Source organism: Callithrix jacchus, chromosome 21, assembly GCF_049354715.1.
Source record: "Callithrix jacchus isolate 240 chromosome 21, calJac240_pri, whole genome shotgun sequence".
Lineage (NCBI taxonomy): Eukaryota > Metazoa > Chordata > Mammalia > Primates > Cebidae > Callithrix > Callithrix jacchus.
The window spans coordinates 21,797,646-21,824,016 of NC_133522.1; the positions used below are offsets into that span (position 1 = coordinate 21,797,646).

The 26,371-nt window shown below is 38.0% G+C and overlaps 1 protein-coding gene across 2 annotated transcripts in view; it reads right to left on the reverse strand.

Annotated features, from left to right (window-relative positions):
- SAMSN1 (SAM domain, SH3 domain and nuclear localization signals 1) overlaps nt 1-26,371 on the reverse strand; it is a 555,105-nt gene that overhangs the window by 272,409 nt on the left and 256,325 nt on the right. For both annotated transcript variants that reach the window (XM_078358566.1, XM_054248946.2), the window contains exon 6: nt 5,522-5,588. The gene's annotated coding sequence lies outside the window, so the exon portion shown is untranslated. The remainder of the gene's footprint in view (nt 1-5,521; nt 5,589-26,371) is intronic.

A 26,371-nucleotide genomic window follows, 5' to 3' on the forward strand; every position in this document is an offset into this window, starting at 1 on the left:
AAGAAATGTGGGACTATGTGGAAAGACCAAATTTACATTTGATAGGTGTACCTGAATGTGACAAAGAGAATGAATCCAAGCTGGAAAATAGCCTTCAGGATATTATTCAGGAAAATTATCCTGAACTAGCAAAGCAGGTCAATATTCAACCCCAGGTAATACAGAGAACACCACAAAGATATTCCTCAAGAAGAGCAACCCCAAGGCACATAATTATTAGATTCACCAGGGTTGAAACGAAGGAGAAAATACTAAGGGCAGCCAGAGAGAAAGGTCAGGTTACCCACAAAGGCAAGTCTATCAGACTTACAGCAGATATCTCAGCAGAAACTCTACAAGCCAGAAGAGAGTGGGGGCCAATATTCAACATCCTCAAAGAACAGAACCTTCAGCCCAGAATTTCATATCCAGCCAAACTAAGCTTCACAACTGAAGGAAAAATAAAATCTTTTATGAACAAGCAAGTACTCAGAGATTTTATTACCACCAGGCCTGCTTTACAAGAGCTTCTGAAAGGGGCATCACACACAGAAAGAAACAACCAGTATTAGCCTTACTAAAAATATACCAAAAAGTAAAGAGCACCAACATAAAGAAGAATTTTCATCAATGAATGTATCAAACAGCCAGTTAATATCAAATGGCAGTAACCCTGAATTTAAATCGACTAAATCCCCCAATCAAAAGACACAGCCAAAACCCAACGACATGTTACATCCAGACCTGTTTCATATGCAAGGATACACAAAGACTCAAAACAAAGGAATGGAGAAAGATTTACCAACCAAATGGAGAGCAAAAATAAATAAATAAATAAATAAATAAAAAGCAGGAGTTGCAATTCTTGTATCGGATAAAATAGATTTTAAAGCAACAAAGATATAGTGGTAAAAGGATCAATACAACAACAAGAGCTAACGATCCTAACACCCAGATATATAGAGACTTAGATTCAATGAGACAAAAAATTAATAAGGATATCAAGGACTCGAACTCAGATCCAGAACAAGTAAACTTAATAAATATTTATAGAGCTCTGCACTTCAAATACATAAAATATACATTCTTGTCAATACCACATCACACCTACTCATAAATGAAACATTGGCCATTATTCATACCCATTTTTTTTTTCAGAATAAAGCAATATTTCCATTCACCCTCCCTGTCTCTCTTCCTCTTTCTTTCTCTACTTTACTCATTTTTTTTCTTTCCTTCTCTCAAAAAAAGAAATCAACTTGTAAACCTCTATCTAGATCCAGGTCGGCAATGTCTCTCTCATTGCTTGAATTCCTTCCTTCCCTTCCCTCCCTCCCTCTCTCCCTCCTCCCCTTCCTCCCTTCCTTCCTTCATCCCTTCCTTCCTCCCTCCCTTCCTCCTTCCCTCCCTTCCTGCCTTCCTCCCTTCCTCCTAACCTCCCTAAAAAAAAAAAAATCCACCCCAAACTCCCAGAACCATAAGAAGTACCACAGTACCACAGCTTCCTTAAGGTTGTCAGCAATGTCTAATATGCTGAAAACTGAAAAACCTTGGCAAGAGAAATTTTTAAAAGAAGCCCTAAATAAAGGGAGATATAAACCAGGTGAATGGAATAGAAACATAAGATTGTTAAATTGTCAGTTCTTTCTAAATGATCTACATAGTTCATATGCTTTGGCTATGTCTCTACCCAAATCTCATCTTGAACTATAGTTTCCATAATCCCCACATGTTGTGGGAGGACCTGTTGGGTGGTAATAGAATCATGGGAGTGGTTACCCTCATGTTGTTTTCTAGATAGTGAGTGAGTTCTCATGAGATCTGATGGCTTTTTTGGTCATTGTTTTTTGTTGAGACAAGTCTTGCTCTAACACCTAGGCTGGAGTGCAATGGCACAATGAAATCTGATGGTTTTATAAAGGGCTTTTGCCAGTTTTGTTCTGCACTTCTCATTCCTGCCACCTTGTTAAGAAAGACATGTTTGCTTTCCCTTCCACCATGATTGTGAGTTTCTTGAGGCCTCCCAGCCCTGCAGAAATGTTAGTCAATTAAACCTCTTTATAAACTAACTAGTCTTGGGAAGTTCTTTATAGTAATAGAGAATGAACAAATACAGTACTCAACAAATCCTGGTTAAAAATCCCAGCAGGCTAATCAGTAGATATGGGAACACTAATCTAAAAGTTTTTATAGAAACAAAAAGAAATTAAATAGCCAAACAATTTTGGGAGAAAAAAATGTGAAAGATGACTAAATTTACAGAAATTAGAAAAGGGGGTGCTAAAGTAAAAAAAAAGATATATGGATCAATAAAATAGAATAGCAAACTCGAATATAGAATCATACAGACATGGTTAATAGATTTTCAACATAAATGACAAGGTAATTAAATGGAAGAAAGTCTTCTCAACAAATAATGCTGGAATAACTGAGTCATGGAAACAGCTGAAACTCAACCCTCACTTGACACCATACATAAATAAAACTCAATGTGGTTCATCAGGCTAACTGAAATTTCTAGAAAATAAAAAGAAAGAAATCTTTGCAAGCTTGAAGAAGGCACACACTTCTAGATTGGACACAAAAAATAAACTATAAACAAATAGTGTATGTGAATATATTGAACTTTATTGAGATTAAAAACTTCTATTCTTCCTAATAAAAATGTTAAGAAATGAAGGAAAAAGCCAGAGATTGGGTAATACATAATCTGGCAAAGGACCTGTATGTAGAAAATATAAAATACTCTTAAACTTAAGAACATGCACACACACTTTAAACTAAAATGCCCAAAGGTTTAAACAGACACTTTATAAAAGAGGATGTACAAATGACCAATAAGCACATGAAAAGATGCTCAACTCTTCAGTCAGACTACAGACTCACAAGAATGGCTACATTTAAAAACCAATGCCAAGTGATGAAGAGGGAATAGAACAACTGGAATTCTCATACACTGCTCTTAGGATTTCAAAATAGTACAACCACTTTGGAAAAGAGTATGACAGTTTTTTCTCTCTCTCTTTTCTTTCTTTCTTTCTCTTTCTTTCTTTCTTTCTTTCTTTCTTTCTTTCTTTCTTTCTTTCTTTCTTTCTTTCTTTCTTTCTTTCTTTCTTTTTCTTTCTTTTTTTGAGACAGACTCTTGCTTTGTAGCCCAGGCTGGAATGCAGTGGCATGATCTCTGCTCACTGCAACCTCTGCATCCCAGGTCCCCTTTCAAGCAATTCTCCCCTCAGCCTCCCGAGTAGCTGGAATTATAGGCACATGCCACCATGCCCAGGTAATTTTTTGTGTTTTTAGTAGAGATGGGGTTTCATCATGTTGGTCAGGCTGGTCTTGAACTCCTCACTTTGTGATCCACCCACCTTTGCCTCCCAAAGTGCTGGGATTGCAGGCATGAGCTACCGCACCCGGCCAGTGGTTTTTTCAAAAGTTTAAAATACATACCTACCATATGATCTGGAGATTCCACTCCTACCTACTTGTTTAACAAAAGTGAAAATATAGTTTACAAAGATTTTACCTGAATGTTCACAAGTAGTTTTATTCTCACAGTTCCCAAAACCTGGAAACCAACAAAATTTCTAACCACAGGTAAATGGTTAAAATAGAATGTGTTGTACACATACAATGGAAAATAGCACTACAGCAAAAAGGTAAACTATTGATGCAGTAATATCATAGATGAATCTCAAAAAATGCTGAGCAAAAGAAAAACATGAAAGATTTTATTAAACATTCATTTATATGAAATTTTAGAAGAGGCTAAACTATTTTACTGTGAAAATCAAATAATTTATTGCCTGGGCCCAGGGATGGAGGAATCGACTGGAAGTATCATACAGGTATTTTTGGGGGAGTGGTGAAAGTATTCTATGTCTTAATTTGGTGGTATATATGAGTTATACATTTTTCCAAAACTCATTATATTATACACTTAAGATGGGTGCCTTTTATTATCTGTAAGTTATCCTTCAATAAAATTTTAAGGGAAAAAAGGAAAAACTTGGGGACCATGCTCAAACTTGGCCAAATAGACTAAGTTCTCTAAAACTTAACCCCCTCTTCTCAGTTTGAAAAAATTCCCAGAAAACCCCCACTCTTTCCTCACATGTCCCTGATATTTTCCCTTTGACTTCATCCTCTTAAGAAGTCATTATACCTACTTCTAACCTGGGATGTTCTTGTTACCATCACCACCCCAATTGCAGATCCTTCTGGGAAATAGGATATAGATTTCTAAACTCTGTCCTCACTACTAACTACCTAAAACAGGTATACAGATATTCTTTGTTTTACCACTTTTACTAGATTTATCTATGGAGAAAAAGACATAGATAATGACCACAACCAAGAATGGAAAAAAATACATACAAAATACTTCACAAGGGCATAAAATATACTCTCCATTCTAAGGTTTATCTCAATCTATGGGAAATGCAAAATATTTGACTTTGGAATCAGTCTGCAAAACTGAGAGTGCCCTGGATATCAGGATGAATTAGCAGAATCTATCTCTCCTCAGAATTTATTTCTTATTCTAAAAGCCAAGACTCCACCTTTTTCTGTTAATATCTTCCTAGTTCTCATGGAAGTAATAATAATGAACAAGCAAATGGTTGAGCAAATGAATGATGTTCCCATGGGTCTTCTAAATAGTCACTTTACTGAGAACATTCTAAAAGTAGACTCTTACAATAGGCTAACAGGTACCACACAAATTTCTGTTTCTGAACTTAAGGTGCTCATCCATACCTAGTCTATTGATCATCTTTTACAAAGAAATAGAAAACATATACATTTATAGATATTCTTCACAGTTGAAAGTTCTCTCACTTATTACCTTCAAATGTGTGAAATAATGGATCATGACAGCAGTCCTTTCTTTACAGAGTATGCAAAGAGATAACCCATTCTCTGGTTGGCAGCCATGACAGTTGTCTACATGGCCCATCACAGGAAATGTCATTTCGCAATTTATACAGTTGTTAACAGTTTAGTTATGAAAACAAACAACTCTAAAATCTCAATACTGTGGTTTTCAACAACACATTTTTCACTCACAGGTCTAAGAGTTGCTGTTAACTCTGCTCAGCCCTGCTCTAAGTATCTTTTTATGCTGGGACCCAGGCTGGGCTGATTAAGAACTCTATCTGTGAAAACATGGTTTATATTATGTCCACATACATTCCCTATTAAAGTCACATGCCCAAGCTTGCCAATGGCACTGGAGATATATTCTACCTAGTGGATTGCAGTGGTAGTCAGATGGCAAAAGGAGTGGGTATATACCTCTTGGGAAAGAAACAGGTAGTAGGGAACAATAATAAAATCTATGACATGTGGTTAACTAAACTTTTATAAAAGGACCCATTCAGAAAAAGGCCATGCTGTCCCTTGTAATTTCTCAAGTCATCTACAACTTAAGGAAATAGAAAAAGCAGTCATTACCCCTTGATATATCTGCATATATCTAATATTAAGTGCAAAAATGTATTCTAAATAGATATGAAAAGAGACATGGCAGTTTCTGGAAAGATACCTTGAGGTTGTGGCTTGTCTGCCATTCACCAGATGCCCAGAATCAGTTACACAGCAAGCATGAAAACCTGGATGACAAAAAAAGAAAAATCTGATTGAATCATGAGGGAAGCGAAATACTCTTTCATTCATCTGTTCTGAGTGAAAATATATACAATTTAAATGAATATAATTTCCTCCAGCTACCCAAGTGTGATTTACTTTAATAAGCCACTAATTGATATGCTAAACTTATTATTTTCACCAAGTCTTCACATCTTATTATACATGTCAACTAGCCACTGAGATAACCACTGCCATCTCCTCTAAAAAGCCTATTGGAAACAATCCTGGTATTAGCCATTCATTTTTTGTTCATAAAAGAGAGCTAAGGAGTCCTAAATTAGAAAATAATGATTTTAAAGCCCAGCCTTGGGTGCAGATAAACAGATTCATTAAGATGGACTCTTGAGACAAAATGGCATAAAAGAATGCTACTACCTTATGTACTTTATGTAAATGTTTTTAGTAAATCTTCTTTCCAATTTACTTTATAAGAGAGATTCAAAACTTGAAGGGCTAGCCAAACAGGCTAAGTTTTCTGAAATCCATGGAAAAAACAGGCAGATATCTGCTTAGACCAGAACCTTCTTGTTTTTATGCTAAGTAATTAGAAAGATAAGAACTTCATTGAGTTTACTAGGTAGTATCACCAAAATCACCACCCAAGGGAAGGAAATGTGGCCCTAAGAGCCTTAAAAATTAAGGAGGGCAGCAACACTTTCTTTGTTAGAAATTAGGGAAAATCACTTTCCTTCTTTGGTAGCCAGTTTTCCCTGATTCCTGCCTCCTGCTAATTAGACCTCTGTAGAACCCCTTCTACATTGTAGCAAGAATGTTTTTTATGACCAGTAATGCATATGGCTTAAGTAATGGCATGTCATTACCAAGATCAGTCAGTTATAAAAGTCTTATTTTCAACAAGTCTTGATTGTAAAACTTGGTGGCTTATGCCTTGGGCATTCTCTCTCTCTTAGATTGCTCACTCTAGGGAAAGTGAGCTTCTATGTTGCACACTTCCCTATGGAGAGGCCAATATGACAGGGAACTGATAGATGCCTCTGACTAACAAGCAGAAAGAAAATAAAGCCCTCAATCCAGCAGTCTGTGAGGAACTGAGGACTGCTGACAACTACGTGAATGAACTCAGAAGATCCTCCTCAGTTGAGCCTTTAGATGAAACTGCAACCCTGGCCAACAACTTGACTGAAAAAACAAGACAGATCTTCAGCCAAACCAGCTAGCTAAACCATTTCCAGATTCAAGACCCACAAAATCTGTAAAACAGCAAATCGTGGTTGTTTTAAGCTGCTATTTTAGAGTAATTTGTTATATAACAATAGATATGTAACATACCCTCACAAAGCTATGTCTGTTAGATCTTATTCTTCAAAGAACAAAGACAAAAATAAGGCCTTTGTTCTTTGTTTCTTACTTGTTCTAATTTTTCTTTAGTATTAAATCAATGTCAATATTTTATCATATGCACCTTCTAATTTCTAATAATATCCAGAATCTTAAATTATATCTATAACTATATAATTACACATGTATATATACATATGTATAATTAGACATACATAAATGTATATATAACTATAATATATACTTTATGTATTATATATAATAAAATATATAAATATATATGTTGCATTAGTTCATTCTCATACTGCTAATAAAGATATACTCAATACTGGGTAGTTTATAAGGGAAAAGAAATTTAATTGAATGACATTTCACATGGCTAGGAGGCCTTGGAAACTTATAATGTTGGCAGAAGGAAAAGGAGATGTGTCCTTCTTCACATGGTGACAGGAGACAGAATATGAGCAAAGGGGGGAAAAGCCCCTTATAAAACCATCAGATCTTGTGAGAACTCACTCACTATCATTAGAGGATAATGAAGGAAACTGTCCCCATGATTCAATTACTTTCCACCAGGTCTTTCCCATGATAGGTGGAGATTATGGGAACACTTCAAGATAAGATTTGGGTGGGGACACAGCCAAACCACATCAAGGGTCAATATCTAGCAATATAAAATTTCCCCTTGTATGGTGGGAAGTTAAAAATCTACTTTTTGTGATATATAATTCATTTTATAGGCATTGAGTAATGTAATACGCAGTGATAAGACAGTATTCTTGTTGCTTCTGTTAGACTATCACAACAGTCACCAAACTTCTCCATTTTTAAATAATCATACTAGAAAAAATTTAGTGTAATATTATTGTTTATATAATTGCCACTTATGTTACTTTTGGGCATTATTATTTTTATATATTTTATTTTTTATTTTATTTATTTTTTAGATGCAGAGTCTTGCTCTCCTGCCGAGGTGTGAGGTCAGTGGTGTGATCAGAGTTCACTGTAAACTCAAATTCCTGGGCTCAAGCCATTTTCCTGCCTCAGTCTTTCAAGTCGTTGAAACTACAGCTGTGTGCCATGATGCCTGGCTAATGGTTTTTCTTTTTTGTAGTGACAAGATTTTACTATGTTGCCAAGGCTGCTCTCAAACTCCAGGGCTCAATAAATCCTACCACCTTGGCCTCCCAAAGCACTGGAATTACAGGTATAAGCCAACATACCCTGGCCTCAATATTATTTTAATACTTATCACACTAACTTGTGAAACAAAACAGTTCTTATTAGATTGTTTTGTTCAACATTATAAATGTTTTTATTGAGAGAGTCACATATAAAAGAAAAAACATATATTGAAAATAGAATGAAAAGTAAATATCAAAATGAATATTTGTAGTTGTTATTAAGGCATCCTAAAATTTCAGTGTGTCCTTGGAAAAATCCAATCTTGATGTTACTAAAATTTGAGAATGAAGTTCATGTATATAGTAAAAACTGGTTTGAACAAATTTTTCCTCTGGTTACACTGACTTGAATTGATTAACCTGTTGACAGATTTGAAAAACGTGTTTGGTTAGTAGTGATATAAAAGCTAACATATAATGAGTATTTTATAATAAATGCAAGTTTGTGTACTTGAAACACCTGACCACAGATTTTGTTACTCTAAACTGGAGTAGGATGAAGTTTTTATTTATTTATATGTATGTATGTATGTATGTATGTATGTATGTATTTCTTGAGACAGAATCTTGCCCTGACAGCAAGGATGGAGTACAATGGAGCAACTGCAGCTCACTGCAACCTCTACCTCTCAGGTTCAAGTGATTCTCCCATCTCAAACTCTGAAGTAGCTGAGACTACAGGCACCTGCCACCACACCCAGCTTATTTTTATATTTTTAGTGCAGTCAGGGTTTCACCATGTTGGCCAGGCTGGTCTTGAACTCCTGATCTCAAGTGATCTACACTCCTTGGCCTCCCAAAGTGCTAGGATCACAGGCATGAGCTACCATGCCCGGATGAAGGCTGAAGTTTCTAAAATTATAACTCAATTGTCCATGGTTCTACTGTTAGTAAGTAGCAGAGGATTTATACCCAAACTGTCTTGCTCTAGAATCCCTGCACTGTACTGTAGTCCAGGACCCATGTGACTGGTAATGTACTTCTCCATTCTTCATTACCATTCTTTCTTCTAAACTCCTGCAGGTTTAAATACACCTTACGCCAGAAATGTGACAGACTGAAATGTATGTCTCCCAAAATTCATATGTTGAAACCTTATCATTAGTGTGATGGTATTTGCAGGTGGGGCCTTTAGGCAGTGATTAGGTCATGAGTCCTCATGAATGGTATTATTACCCTAATAAAAGAGGTAATAACCAGAGAGCTCCTTCATTCTTCGGCCATGTGAGAACACAATGAGAAGTTTGCCATCTATGCACCTAGTGGCATATTGATCGTGGACTTCCCAGCCTCCAGAAATACAAGAAATACATTTCTGTTGTTTATAAGCCACCAGTCTGTCATATTCTGTTACAGTAGCCTGAATGGAATAAGACAACTTCTACGGATTGAATATGTTCCCCTAAAGTTAATGTGTTAGAAATTCATCATTGTTACAGTACTAAGAAGAGAAACCCTTGAGAGGTAAGTAGATTAATGCATTTATTACTGGAGTTCAGCCCTCTTTTTCTCAACCACTCATATGACCTTCTGCCTTTTTACTCTACCGCCCCTCTGCCATAGAATAATACAGCATCATGGCCCTTGAAAGAGGTTGGAACCATGCTTTTGGACTTCCCATCCTTCAAAACTATGAGCCAAATAAGTTTCTATTGTTTGTAAATTACCCAGTCTCAGGTATTCTGGTATAGCAGTAGAAAATAGACTAAGGCAACAATGTAGGATTCAGAATGATGGTGATGATAGTGATGATAAAAGTGAACATGATTATGATGATAGTTTTGCATATTAAGAAGGGGAAAATGAGGCACAGCAATCTTTCATTGTTTAATGTAGAAAAAGCAGTAAATTAAAACATTTAAAAAAACTGTAATTGAGCTCCAGCTCTGCCATAAAATCCAATCATCTCTATGAGTTAGTAAAATGACACATAATTTTTTTTATTTATAAAGTAAGTTGGTTGAACAAGATTAATTTATTTTCATTTTATCAGCCCCTACATATATGTCTTATCTAATGTTAGCACCTTGAAATTCAGGGCTATATTTAATGTATCTATTTTCTCATTAACACAAAAGTAGAAGCAGCTCAACAAATAACGTGGACTTTCTATGAACTCTAATTTAAAAGGGAACAAAATGCTACTCTCCCTATTAGAATCTTTTATCAACTACATCATTAAGTTTCCTTTTCTGATGTTCTTGAATTTGTGAAATTCTCCTATGATACCTCTAACTCCACGACCAATGTTTCTTTCATCATGATAACATGTCTTCTTTACTAATTTATTACTATATATAAGGTCCAAGAAATTTATGTAATTTTCTACTAAAGTGCTGTATGCTATTAAAATGAGATGTTCATTTCTATATATTCAAAGATTTTCATAATTATTTCTCTAATTTTTGCAAAAATTTGTTTTTTCACCTATGAAAGCCAAATTCTGGCCTCTGTACCAATCTATCATTTGTCAATTTATTAGACTAAATGATGAAGTGCTTTCTTAAATGCCAAGTAAACCATGTCATAGAAGAAACTGCCAGTGTCAATCTGCAATAGAATCTCATACTAAAAGTTAAGGTTACTTAGGAAGAAGTCCATTCTTCTAAATCCAAATAAGTTAAACATAATAAAAAATAATGACTAGTTATATGTCAAGAACATGCATCCATAGATTGAATATTTGGCAATGATGTCAAAAAGTCCAGATCACTAAACATTACAAAAGACTAATTAAAAGTTTCAAATGTAAATCATATATACATGAAGGAGTAAAAAATTATTTGTGTATAATTGTTCAACTGCCCATTAATCTAAGTTGTTCAAAGCATATTTCCTTACCTACTGTTATAAGATATATTTCTAAGTAATAACCTGGATTAAGGAATGAACATGAAAATAACTGTCTTTATAGAATATCCTCATATATCTCAATATGTGATGGCTAATCTTGAAAATATGATGAAAGATACTTAATAATTTTAGTAACAAATTAACAATAGTTATATATATATTTATTTAAAACTTACTGAGATTTTCATTTAATATTTTTAATTATACAAATTTATCATCACCTATTTTAAAAGCACTTCCAAGTATTTGCAATTAAAAATATTTTAGTATACCCTGTATGTCAAATCTTTTGCTTAGAAGATTTTGCTTGTACATGTCCTATCTTATTTTATATTTACAGTAATACCATTAAGTACTGTTATAATTATCCCCATGTAACACATAATGAAAATAACATTGAAAGATTACATAATTTGCTACACCGTTAGTAAGTAGCAGAGTTGAAAATTTGTTACCAAAATTCGAACCCTAAATCACTTAATAATGTTCAAGACAAAAGTCAGTCTTTGACAAGCTGATTTTACCTGTTCTCTGAAATTGTTTATATGCTTTAGTTATTCCAAGCTACATAAGACTTGATTATTTAGCCATTCAGTTATTGTCAAGAAGTATTAAGCCAAACTCATATTGAGCATCATGTTAAGCCCTGGACAAAGTGTCATGCTCATCATTTCCCAGAACATCTTATCTTCATTCTACTTTCACACTTTATTTTTATCCCACATTTTTTGCCTGAAATGTCTCCACCTACCTAGCATCATTTTGTGGACCATCCACATGACCTACTTAAAATGTTATTTCCCTTGGAGATTAAGTCCTCCTTTGAATGCCAATAGCCCTTATTATACCTATGACATATTCAGAAATTAAATAAAACTAACTATCTTTATTATTTATATGTTAATGAGAATACATTATAAGCCCTTGAGAGAAAGTTTGTCCTAAAGTCTCAGCCCTGGCACTCTTCCCTGCCAGCAGAAAGCACTCCAAAAATATATATAGATGATAAGGTAATGATAGAGTAGTTTATTTAAACCAATTTTTTCATATAAACTATAGAGGCAAGATAAAAAATGAAAAACATTAATGGAGAGAGAGAAGATGGCGCTGTAGGACCAGCTCAGGATTGCAGCTCCCAGTGAAAGTGCAGAGGGTGAGTGGAGGCTGCATTTCCAGATGGATCTTTATTGCCCACAGACCAGGAGATTCCCAGGTGGAGGAGCCCCATGGGTCACCAGCGTGGCTGTTTTAGCCAGCACGGCTGTTTTGACAGGTGCTGCAACACAGTGGCTCTCCATACAAAATACACTGGTCTGGTTGCCCTGTTAAACTGGCAATTAGAGATCCGGGAAGGCAGATTAGCCCATTCATCTGATTAAATGAGACAGAAACATAAACCCAGGCCAGGAGATTCCTGGGCAGCAATGGTTTTTCAGCCAGTGCAGTGGGTCACCACACAGGAAATCACACAGATCCCAGCGCCCTTTCAGCAGGCGACTGGAACCCCTGGGAGAGAGTCAACTGTTGGATTTATAAAAAAAGAAAGGGCTCTGAGGCAGGGAGCCAGGTGCTCAGGCTCGGCAGGTCCCACCCCCACAAAAACAAACAAACAAAAAACAACTGCAATTGGAAACACTCCAGGTTGAGAGTTTCACGGCAAGCACAGCTGAACTCAGGATGGTGCAACTCAGTCGGGGAGGGGCACTCCACCTGTACAGAGGTAGTCTGCCATTGCTGACGCAGCCTGCCATTGCCAAGGCAACCCGCCATAACGGAGAGAGTCTGCCATTACAGAGGCAGGCCACTATTGCCATGGCAGTTCTAACCACACCCATATAAACAGGACTGCAGGGAAATACACGCAGCAGGAGGGCAGAGCCCACGGCAGTAGGGTGAAGCCCATGGCAGCAGGGCGTACCCCAAAGCAGCTCAGTAAAGCCTCTGAAGGCAGGCAGTGACAAGGATGCCTCCTTGCTGGGCAGGACAGTGCAATGGACACTCATAAATAAAACCCTAACTCCCCAGGGCAGAGCACCTGGGGAAGAAAAAGGGGTTTTATGAATTCTGCTGCAGCAGACTTAAACGTACCTGCCTAGCAGCTCTGAATGAAAAACGGAGCTCACAGCTCAACACTTGAGCTCCTATAAAGTACAGACTGTTTCCTCAAGCAGCTCCCTGACCCCTGTATATCCAAAGAGTCACCTCACAAAAGACTGATCAGACTGACATTTGGCGGGCATCATTCTGGGACAAAGATAGCAGAAGAAGAAACTGGTAGCAACCCTTACTGGTCTGCAGCTGCTGTAGGTGTTCCACAAGCAAGCAGGGCGTGGAGTGGACCTCAGCAGTCCTACAGCAGAGGGGCCAGACTGTTAGAGGGAAAACTAAGAAACAGAAATAACTTCATCATCAACAATCTGGACGTCAATGCAGAGACCCAATCAGAAAATCAGAAGCTACACAGACGACAGGTGGATAAATCCACAAAGATGGGAAGAAACTAGTGCAAAACGGAGGAAAACACCTGAAATCAGAACACCTCACCTCCTACAATGGATCACAACTCCTCACCAGCAAGGGAACAAAGCTGGACGGAGAATGAGTGTGATGAAATGAGAGAATCAGACTTCAGAGGGTGGGTAATGAGAAACTTTGGTGAGCTAAAAGAACATGTTCTAACTCAATGCAAAGAAACTAAGAACCTTGAAAAAAGATTTGAGGATATGACAACAAGAATGGACAACTTAGAGAGGAATATGAGTGAATACATGGAGCTGAAAAACATAAGAGAACTTTGTGAAGCATGCACAAGTTTCAACAGCCAAATTGACCAAGCACAAGAAAGGATATCAGAGGTCGAAGATCAACTCAGTGAAATAAAACAAGAAGCCAAGATTAGAGAAAAAAGCACAAAAAGGAATGAACAAAGTCTCTAAGAAATGTGGGACTATGTGAAGAGACCTAATCCACATTTGATAGGTGTACCTGAATGTGACAAAGAGAATGAATGCAAGATGGAAAATACTCTTCAGGATATTATCCAGGAAAACTTCCCCAACCTAGCAAGGCAGGCAATATTCAAGTCCAGGAAATAGAGAGAACACCATAAAGATATTCTGCAAGAAGAGCAACCCCAAGGCACATAATCGTCAGATTCACCAAGGTTGAAATGAAGGAGAAAATACAAAGGGTAGCCAGAGAGAAAGGTCGGGTCACCCACAAAGGGAAGCCCATCAGACTCACAGCAGATCTCTCGGCAGAAACACTACAAGCCAGAAGAGAGTGGGGGCCAATACTCAACATCCTTAAAGAAAAGAACTTTCAACCCAGAATTTCATATCCAGCCAAACTGAGCTTCAGAAGTGAAGGAAAAATAAAATCCTTTGCAAACAAGCAAGTACTCAGAGATTTTCTCACCACCAGGCCTGCTTAACAAGAGCTCCTGAAAGAGGCACTACACACAGAAAGGAACAAACAGTATCAGCCATTCCAAAACAACATACCAAATGCTAAAGAGCATCAACAAAATGAAGAGTCTGCATCAACTAACGGGCAAAACAGCCAGCTAGCATCAAAATGGCAGTATCAAACTCACACATAACAATACTAACACTAAATGTAAATGGGCTAAATGCACCAATCAAAAGACACAGACTGGCAAACTGGATAAAAAACCAAAACCCATCGGTGTGCTGTATCCAGGAAACCCATCTCACATGCAAGGATACACAAAGGCTCAAAGTAAAGGGATAGAGGAAGATTTACCAAGCAAATGGAGAGCAAAAGAAAGCAGGAGTTGAAACATGGACTCAAGATGGCACTGTGAGAACAACCGAGGATTGAGGCTCTCGCTGGATGCACGGAGTAGGTGAGTCAGGGACGCATTTCCAGACGGACCTTTGTTGCCCACAGAACGGGGAAATTCCCAGATATAAAACAAACGCGGGACGCCAGCCAGAGATCTTGACTGGTGTAGCCAGCAGCCGGTGCGGCTGCGGCCCGTGCCGGAGTGCAGAGGCGCTCCACAGAGGTCCGCACAAAAGCGCACTGTTCCGGGTGCCCTGTTGAACTGGCAACCTGAGACCTGAGAGGGCTGAACTTGAGACTGAACGGGACTTGAACAGTGAGCCAGCCCAGGACAAAGCATTAGGGGTAGCGCAGCGCGACAAACAAAACAGGATTCCAAATGCTCACTGTTAGGAGGTTACCTTAAGGTGCAGCTCCGTGCGGGAGGGGCATCCGCCATTACCGAGGCAATCAGCCCCTACTGAGGTACACGCCCATCGCTGACACAGCCTGCCGTTGCCGAGGCAACCCGGTACAACAGAGAGACTCCACCGCAGGGCGGAGCCCGTGGCTGCAGGGCGGAGACTGCAGAAACAGGGTAAACCTCACACCAGCAGTGCGGAGCCCCGCCAGGGCAAGACTGCCTCCTAGCTGGGCAGGACAACCCGGCAGACACTCAAAAATAAAGCACCAACCCCTTCAGAAAGAGCAGCTGAGAAAAAAAGGGCTTTTTTTGAGTTCTGTTGCAGCAGAACTAAACACAGAAGCCTAACAGCCCTAAATGAACATCAGAGCTCAAAGCTCAGCACTTGAGCTCCTATAGAGTACGGACTGTCTCCTCAAGCAGCTCCCTGACCCCTCTATATCCAAAAGACTGACATTTGGCAGACATCATTCTGGGACAAAGATAGCAGAAAAAGAAACTGGTAGCATCCCTACTGTTCCGCAGCTGCTATAGGTGTACCTGAGACAAGCAGGGCCTGGAGTGGACCTCTGCAGTCGTACAGCAAAGGGGCTAGACTGGTAGAAGAAAAACTAAGTAACAGAAATACTTCATCATCAACAATCTGGGGGTCCACCAAGAGACCCAATCGAAAAGTCAGCAACTACACAGACGACAGGTGGATAACTCCACAAAGATGGGAAGAAACCAGTGCAAAAGGGAGGAAAACACCCAAAACCAGAACACCTTGCCTCCTAGAAAGGACCAAAACTCCTCACCAGCAGGGGGACAAAGCTGGATGGAGAATGACTGTGACGAAATGATGGAATTAGACTTCAGAAGGTGGATAGTGAGAAACTTTTGTGAGCTAAAAGAACATGTTTCAAATCAATGCAAAGAAACTAAGAACTTTGAAAACAGATTCGAGGAAATGATAACAAGAATGGATAACTTAGAGAGGAATATGAATGAATTAAAGGAGATGAAAAACACAATACGAGAATTTTGCGAAGCATGCACAAGTTTCAATAGCCGAATTGACCAAGCAGAAGAAAGAATTTCAGAAGTCGAAGACCAACTCAATGAAATAAAACAAGAAATCAAGATCAGAGAAAAAAGCGCAAAAAGGAATGAACGAAGTCTCCAAGAAATGTGGGACTACGTGAAAAGACCTAACCTACATTTGATAGGTGTACCAGAAGGGGACGAAGAGAATGAATCCAAGTTGGAAAATACTCTTCAGGACATCATCCAGGAAAATTTCCCCCACCTAGCAAGACAGGCCAACACTCAACTGCAGGAAATACAGAGAACACCACAAAGATATTCCGCAAGAAGAGCAACCCCAAGGCACATAATCGTCAGATTCAACAAGGTTGAAATAAAGGAGAAATACTAAGGGCAGCCAGAGAGAAAGGTCGGGTCACCCACAAAGGGAAGCCCATCAGACTCACAGCAGATCTCTTGGCAGAAAATCTGCAAGCCAGAAGAGAGTGGGGGCCAATATTCAACATCCTTAAAGAAAAGAACTTTCAGCCCAGAATTTCATATCCAGCCAAACTGAGCTTCAGAAGTGAAGGAAAAATAAAATCCTTTGCGAACAAGCAAGTACTCAGATTTTGTCACCACCAGGCCTGCTTTACAAGAGCTCCTGAAAGAGGCACTACACATAGAAAGGAACAACCAGTACCAGCCATTTCAAAATCACACTAATTGCTAAAGAGCATCAACATAATGAAGAATCTACTACAACTAACAGGCAAAACAGCCAGCTAGCATCAAAATGGCAGTATCGAATTCACACATAACAATATTAACCCTAAATGTAAATGGACTAAATGCACCAATCAAAAGACACAGACTGGCAAATTGGATAAAAAGCCAAAACCCATCAGTGTGCTGTATCCAGGAAACTCATCTCACATGCAAGGATACACAAAGGCTCAAAATAAAGGGATAGAGGAAGATTTACCAAGCAAATGGAGAGCAAAAAAAAATAGCAGGAGTTGCAATTCTCATCTCTGATAAAATAGACTTTAAAGCAACAAAGATCAAAAGAGACAGAAGGACATTACATAATGGTAAAAGGATCGATACAACAAGAAGAGCTAACGATCCTAAACATATATGGACCCAACACAGGAGCACCCAGATACATAAGGCAAGTTCTTAAAGACTTACAAAGAGACTTAGACTCCCACACAATTATAGTGGGAGACTTTAACACCCCACTGTCAATATTAGACAGATCAACCAAACAGAAAATCAACAAGGATATCCAGGGCTTGAACTCAGACCTGGAGCAAGCAAACCTGATAGACATTTACAGAACTCTCCACCCCAAATCCACAGAATATACATTCTTTTCAGCACCACATCACACCTACTATAAAACTGACCACATAATTGGAAGTAAAGCACTGCTCAGCAAATGCAAAACAACTGAAATCATAACAAACAGCCTCTCAGACCATAGTGCAATCAAGTTAGAACTCAGAATTCAGAAACCAACCCAGAACCACACAGCTTCATGGAAACTGAACAACTGGCTCTTGAATGTTGACTGGATAAACAATGAAATGAAGGCAGAAATAAAGAAGTTCTTCGAAACCAACGAGAACGAAGGCACAACATGCCAGAGTCTCTGGGACACATTTAAAGCAGTCTCTAGAGGAAAGTATATAGCAATAAGTGCCCATATGAGACGAATGGAGAGATCCAAAATTGACACCCTATCGTCAAAATTGGAAGAGCTAGAGGAGCAAGATCAAAAAAACTCAAAACCCAGCAGAAGACAAGAAATAACTAAGATCAGAGCTGAACTGAAGGAGATTGAGACACGAAAAACCCTCCAAAAAATCAATAAATCCAAGAGCTGGTTTTTTGAAAAGATCAACAAAATAGACAGACCACTAGCTAGATTGATTAAAAAGTAAAGAGAGAACAACCAAATAGATGCAATAAAAAAATGATAAAGGGGCAATCACCACAGATTCCACAGAATTTCAAACCATCATCAGAGAATATTACAAACAACTCTACGCACACAAGCTAGCAAACCTGGAAGAAATGGATAAATTCCTGGACTCCTGTGTCCTCCCAAGCCTAAACCAGGAGGAAGCTGAAACTATGAATAGACCAATAACAAGGGCAGAAGTCGAGGCAGCAATTAAGAGCCTACCACACAAAAAAAGCCCAGGTCCAGACGGGTTCACAGCCGAATTCTACCAGACACACAAAGAGGAGCTGGTACCATTCCTTCTGAAACTATTCCAAATAATCCAAAAAGAGGGAATCCTTCCCAAATCATTCTATGAGACCAATATCATCCTGATACCAAAACCCGGCAGAGACCCAACAAGAAAAGAAAACTTCAGGCCAATATCCATGATGAACATAGATGCAAAAATCTTCAATGAAATATTGGCAAGCCGATTGCAACAGCAAATCAAGAAACTTATCCATCATGATCAAGTAGGATTCATCCCGGGGATGCAAGGCTGGTTGAACATACGCAAGTCTATAAACGTAATTCACCACATAAACAGAACCAAAAACAAAAACCACATGATTATCTCAATTGACGCAGAGAAGGCATTTGACAAAATTCAACAGCCCTTTATGCTAAAAACCCTCAATAAACTCGGTATTGATGGAACATATCTCAAAGTAATAAAAGCTATTTATGACAAACCAACAGCCAATATCATACTGAATGGGCAAAAACTGGAAGCATTCCCTTTGAAATCCAGCACTAGACAAGGATGCCCTCTTTCACCACTCCTATTCAATATAGTACTGGAAGTTCTAGCCACAGCAATCAGGCAAGAAAAAGAAATAAAGGGTATTCAAATAGGAAAGGAGGAAGCCAAATTGTCTCTATTTGCAGACGACATGATAGTATACCTAGAAGACCCCATCGCCTCAGCCCAAAAATTCCTGAAACTAATAAGCAACTTCAGCAAAGTCTCAGGATATAAAATCAATGTGCAAAAATCACAAGCCTTCCTCTACACCAATAACAGACTTAAACAAAGCCAAATCAAGAACGAACTGCCATTCACAATTGCTACAAAAAGAATAAAATACCTTGGAATACAACTCACAAGGAACGTAAGGGACCTCTTCAAGGAAAACTACAAACCACTGCTCAACGAAGTCAGAGAGGACACAAACAGATGGAGAAACATTCCATGTTCATGGTTAGGAAGAATTAATATCGTGAAAATGGCTATACTGCCCAAAGTAATTTACATAATCAATGCTATCCGCATCAAGCTACCATTGACTTTCTTCACAGAACTGGAAAAAACCACCACGAACTTCATATGGAACCAAAAAGCCCACATAGCCAAGTCAATTCTAAGCAAAAAGAACACAGCGGGGGGCATCACACTACTGGATTTCAAACTATACTACAAGGCTACAGTAATCAAAACAGCATGGTACTGGTACCAAAACAGAGATATAGACCAATGGAACAGAACAGAGGCAACACAACATATCTACAACCATACAATCTTTGATAAACCTGTCAAAAACAAGCAATGGGGAAAGGACTCCGTGTTCAACAAATGGTGTTGGGAAAACTGGCTAGCCATGTGCAGAAAGCAGAAACTGGACCCCTTCCTGACACCTTACACTAAAATTAACTCCAGATGGATTAAAGACTTAAACATAAGACCCGGCACGATAAAAACCCTAGAAGGAAATCTAGGCAAAACTATCCAGGACATAGGAGTAGGCAAGGACTTCATGAACAAAACACCAAAAGCATTGGCAACAAAAGCCAAAATAGACAAATGGGACCTAATGAAACTTGACAGTTCCTGCACGGCAAAAGAAACAGTCAATAGAGTGAATCGGCAACCAGCAGAATGGGAAAAAATTTTTGCAGTTTACCATCTGACAAAGGGCTGATATCCAGAATTTACAAACAACTCAAGCAGATTTACAGGAAAAAAACAAACAAGCCCATTCAAAAGTGGACAAAGGATATGAACAGACACTTTACGAAAGAAGACATATATGAGGCCAACAATCATATGAAAAAAATGCTCATCGTCACTGGTCATTAGAGAGATGCAAATGAAAACCACATTGAGATACCATCTCACGCCAGTTAGAATGGCGATCATTAAAAAATCTGGAGACAACAGATGCTGGAGAGGATGTGGAGAAAAAGGAACACTTTTACACTGTTGGTGGGAGTGTAAATTAGTTCAACCACTGTGGAAGTCAGTGTGGCGATTCCTCAAGGCCTTAGAAATAGAAATTCCATTTGACCCAGCAATCCCATTACTGGGTATATATCCAAAAGGCTATAAGTCGTTCTACTATAAGGACACATGTACACGAATGTTCATTGCAGCACTGTTTACAATAGCAAAGACTTGGAGTCAACCCAAATGCCCATTGATGATAGACTGGATTGGAAAAATGTGGCACATATACACCATGGAATATTATGCAGCAATCAGAAATGATGAGTTTGTGTCGTTTGTAGGGACATGGATGAATCTGGAGAACATCATACTCAGCAAACTGACACAAGAACAGAAAACGAAACACCGCATATTCTCACTCATAGGTGGGTGATGAAAAATGAGAACGCATGGACACAGAGAGAAGAGTACTAAACACTGGGGTCTATTGGGGGGAAATGGGGAGGGCCAGTGGGAGGGGGAGGGGGGGAGGGATAGCCTGGGGAGAAATGCCAAATGTGGGTGAAGGGTAGAAAGAAAGCAAAACACACTGCCATGTGTGTACCTATGCAACTGTCTTGCATGTTCAGCACATGTACCCCCAAACCTAAAATGCAATAAAAAAAAAATAAAAAAAAAAAAGAAAGCAGAAGTTGCAATTCTCATCTCTGATAAAATAGACTTTAAAGCAACAAAGATCAGAAGAGACAAAGAAGGCCATTACATAATGGTAAAAGGATTGATACAACAAGAAGAGCTAATGATCCTAAATATATATGGACCCAATACATGTGCACCCAGATATATAAGGCAAGTTCTTAATGACTTACAAAGAGACTTAGACTCCCACACAATAATAGTGGGAGACTTTAACACTCCACTGTCAATATTAGACAGATCAACCAGACAGAAAATTAACAAGGATATCCAGGACTTGAACTCAGACCTGGAACAAGCAAACTTGATAGACATCTACAGAACTCTCCACCCCAAATCCACAGAATATACATTCTTCTCAGCATCACATCACACCTACTCTAAAATTTACCACATAATTGGAAGTAAATCACTCCTCAGCAAATGCAAAACAACTGAAATCATAACAAGCAGTCTCTCAGACCATAGTGCAATCAAGTTAGAATACAGAATTCAGAAACTAACTCAGAACCGCACAGTTTCATGGAAACTGAACAAATGGCTCTTGAATGTTGACTGGATAAACAATGAAATAAAGGCAGATATAAAGACATTTTTTGAAACCAATGAGAATGAAGACACAACATAGCAGAACCTCTAGGACACTTTTAAAGTAGTCTCTAGAGGAAAATATATAGCAATAAGTGCCCACATGAAGAGTGGAGAGATCCAAAATTGAAACCCTATTATCAAAATTGAAAGAGCTAGAGGAGCAAGATCAAAAAAACTCAAAACCTAGCAGATGACAAGAAATAACTAAGATCAGAGCAGAAGTGAAGGAGATAGAGACACGAAAAACCCTTCAAAAAATCAATAAATCCAAGAGCTGGTTTTTTGAAAAGATCAACAAAATAGGCCACTAGCCAGATTGTTAAAAAAGAAAAGAGAATAACCAAATAGAGGCAATAAAAAATGATAAAGGGGCAATCACCACAGATTCCACAGAAATTCAAACCATCATCAGAGAATATTACAAACAACTCTATGCACATAAACTAGTAAACCTGGAAAAAATGGATAAATTCCTGGACACTTGTGTCCTCCCAAGCCTAAACCAGGAAGAAGTCAAAACTATGAATAGACCAATAACCAGGTCTGAAGTTGAGGCAGCAATTAAGAGCCGACCACACGCACAAAAAGCCCAGGTCCAGATGGGTTCACAGCCGAATTCTACCAGACACACAAAGAGGAACTGTTACCCTTCCATCTGAAACTATTCCAAATAATCCAAAAAGAGGAAATCCTTTCCAAATCATTTTATGAGACCAACATCATCCTGATACCAAAACCTGGCAGAAACTCAACAAGAAAAGAAAACTTCAGGCCAATATCTATGATGAACATAGACGCAAAAATCTTCAATAAAATACTGGCAAGCCGATTGCAACAGCACATCAAAAAGCTTATCCATCATGATCAAGTAGGATTCATCCTGGGAATGCAAGGCTGGTTCAACATATGCAAGTCTATAAACATAATTCACCACATAAACAGAACCAAAAACAAAAACCACATGATTATCTCAATTGACGCAGAGATGGCCTTTGACAAAATTCAACAGCCCTTTATGCTAAAAAACCCTCAATAAACTCGGTATTGATGGAACATATCTCAAAATAATAAAAGCTATTTATGACAAACCAACAGCTAATATCATACTGAATGGGCAAAAACTGGAAGCATTCCCTTTGAAATCCGGCACTAGATAAGGATGCCCTCTCTCACCACTCCTATTCAATATAGTACTGGAAGTTCTAGCCAGAGCAATCAGGCAAGAAAAAGAAATAAAGGGTATTCAAATAGGAAAGGTGGAAGCCAAATTGTCTCTATTTGGTTTTAATGTGTTTCCCAAATTTTATAAGTAAAGAACTTAATCCTCAATATGGCAGTATGAAAAGTGGCCCCTGTAAAAGGTAATACAATTACAAAGGCTTTGCCCTCATAATGGATTAATTAATTCATGTATTAGTGGTTTAATGGATTAGTGGCTTATGGGGATGGAAATGGTGATTTTATAAGAGGAGGAGAGAGCTAAGTAAGTGTGACCTGTCCCTTTACCACCATGTGATGCCTTTCACTGCCTCAGGACTCTGCAGAGGGTCCCCATCAGCAAGAGGTTCTCACCAGATATAACCCTTTACCTTAGACACCTCAACCTCCATAACCCTAAAAAAATCTTTTTCTTATTAGGTCATACAATTTCAGGTATTCTGTTATAAGAAACAGAAAATAGCAATGTGTTAAATGGGTTAATATCTAAAATATAAGTCAATAGCAAAACAAAACACAAAAACCAAGAAAAACAAAACAAAGTGACTACAAAATGGATAAAAGAAGCAAATAGATGTTTCTCCAAGAAGAAATATAAAGAGCTGACAAATTAGTGAAAAGATGCTCAACATTGCTAGTCATCAGGGAAATTCAAAACCACAACAAGATAGCACCACACCTATTAGGATGGCTATCCTAAAATGTTTTTGTCATCCACAGATAATTGTTTTCTTTTTATGGTCCTCTTTAAAATATGGTTTTATAATCAGATATAAAATTTGATGAGTGCTTTTAAATGTAGGATTGTGATTAATAACTCTGGAGATTGTGACATTTAGAATAGAGGAAAATAGAAGAGTGAATGGTGTTTGGTTTTCTTTGGACTGTATTTGTATAAACACATTATTACTACATGTTCCAAAATTATGGGAAAATTCTATAATTCTGAAATGATTTAGTGTATATTATAATTATGATTGTTATGAAAAGTTGTTATATGCCACAGAAGTAACCAAAATTCTTAATTAGTTGTAGCTTTAAGGATGGCTATTCTAATTCTTTTGTCATCCACAAACATTTTGTCTTGCTTCGGTCCTTTTTGAAAGGCTGTATATAATCAGATGTAAGACTCTGAGTGCAGGTCTCAGATAACTTTCAAAATTATGATATTCAAATAGAGGGGGGAAAAAAGCAAACTTCTAGGACTTTCACAGAAAACTACTTTGTTAAACACTGCTAAACTTCTTGTTTTCAAAGTCAAGGGACCGTATTTCTTTAGAGCTATTGGCAACTTTTAACAAGTGAGTAAAATAATACGCTCCTGTTAACAAAATTTGCAGCACATTTGTTTCTCTCTACCTGATTTCTCTAGAATTTAGGAACTATTTCTGAGTATTCTCAATTTGTGGTAATATAGTTAATTGCATAAGTACAGTAAGAATGTGTTTTCTTTTGTAACAGGATACAATTTGAGAAATTGATCATTTTACCAAGGCTTTGACTGGAATGGCATGATTCCTTTAAAGAATCAAAGATGTATCCCAAAACCTAAAATGCAATGTAAAAAAAAAAGCCTATTGGGGAGTCGGGTCTCATCCCTTGTCCACACAGAGTCCCTGGAAGAGGTTTCTGACCTGTGGTAAGTAAAGAATGTCACTTTCTAACAGGCTCAGGAACCCCAAGTTATCTTGGGACCTTAAGAGAAGAGTAATTTGCTAAACTCATAGTTATTTGAGGGTAGAGACCCATGGCTAGACTTGGCTTTTAAAAGGTTTTATCTGAGATGCTTCATAGAACAGAGTTTCTTCAAAGCCAATTAAAGCCAACGTGAAAAAATGATTATTCCTGCTGCACTTTATGCAAATAATCAGGCCAAGTACAGTAAGACTAAAGTTTATTTTGTATACTGTAAATCAGTTCTATTATGATTTGTTTTCTTAAAAAAAGTGGAGACTGGAGACCGAAAAATTATGCTTCAAAAGAAAAACTATAGTATACTGCTGTTAGCTGTTCATGAGGTTTTTTCCTGCAGTTTAGACTAAATTCTAAATTTTTTGTGGTTAGAAGTCCCCAGACTAATGATTTTGAATCTTTGCTTTTAAAATTGGGAATTGTACTCCTCATCCTAGCACTCACTATTTACCTTATAGTATGCTGTTCACTTAAATACCATACTCAAACTATAGATGAAGGTAATAATATATTTACCATGCCAGCTTTGAAAGCCCAGCCAGACCTGGATGAGTATGCTCAGAGAGTTGCAAAGTGGTTCCACTCTTCTCACCCTGGGGTTCACCCCCATTCCCACTGCCCTCGCTGTCAGCAGGAAGAAATCAGAGCAATCAATGGCCTTTTCCCATCTTCATAGCCTACGCCTTGAGATTAATGTGTTATAAAACCTAAAGGGAGGGATTGAAACCATCTTTGGAAAATTATGACTGAAACAGTGAAAGAGAGCTAACTTGACTGACTCCATCTTGCTTTTAACCTTCAAGCTGTCCTTATTCATTCCTGGGCATAGGCTGAACTAACTTTGGCAGAACCTTATGGTTTATAGATTAAACAAAAGATGGTGACAGCTCTTTTCCAAAGCAGATCTCCTTTTTGCCAGAGGACTAGATTGCCTTTGTAGGACTAACAATTGCCACAAGATTAGAAATTATGGTTTAAGAGTCATGTAGCTGTAGTCTACAAGATTCTGACCCTCCCTAAACTGCTCCTAAGATCACCGCTTAAGATATTTTGCAGACCCTGCATGTGACGGATCAGCTGGCACTACCCAGATCAATAAACTAACTCATCTAATCTTGTGGCCCCCACCCAGGAGCTGACTCAGCACAAGAAGACAGGTTTTACTCCCTATGATTTCACTTCTGACCAATCAGCACCTTGGCTCACTGGCTTACCCCAACCCACCAAGTTTTTCTTAAAAACTCTGCTGTCTGAATGCTTGCAGAGACTGATTTGAGTAATAATAAAACTCCAGTCTCCCACATTAAAAAAACTTTAAAAATCTAATGCCTTTTTTCACAATAATGTTAAAAACAATTCTTAAACTCTTATAGAACCTCAAAAGACCATAAAGAGTCACAATAATCTTGAGCAAAAAGAAAAAAGCTGGAGATACCACACTGCCTGATCTTAAAATGTATTATAAATCAATTGTAATAAAATAGCATGGCACTGGCATAAAAACAGAAACATCAACTAATGGAACAGGATAGAACCCCAGAAATAAGTTCACATATTTACAATCAAGAGATGTTTAATAAAGGTGCCCAGAACACACAATGAGAAAAGAACAATCTCTTCAATAAGTTGTGCTGGAAAACAATATATCTATATGCAGAAGAATAAAACTGGAAGCTTACATAATACCATATGCAAAAACCAACTCAAAATAGATTAAAGACGTTTAAATGTAAGAACTGAAACTGTAAAACTACTAGAAAACATAAGGAAAAGTTCTATGACATTGGTTTGGGCAATGATGTTTTAGATATAACCCCAAA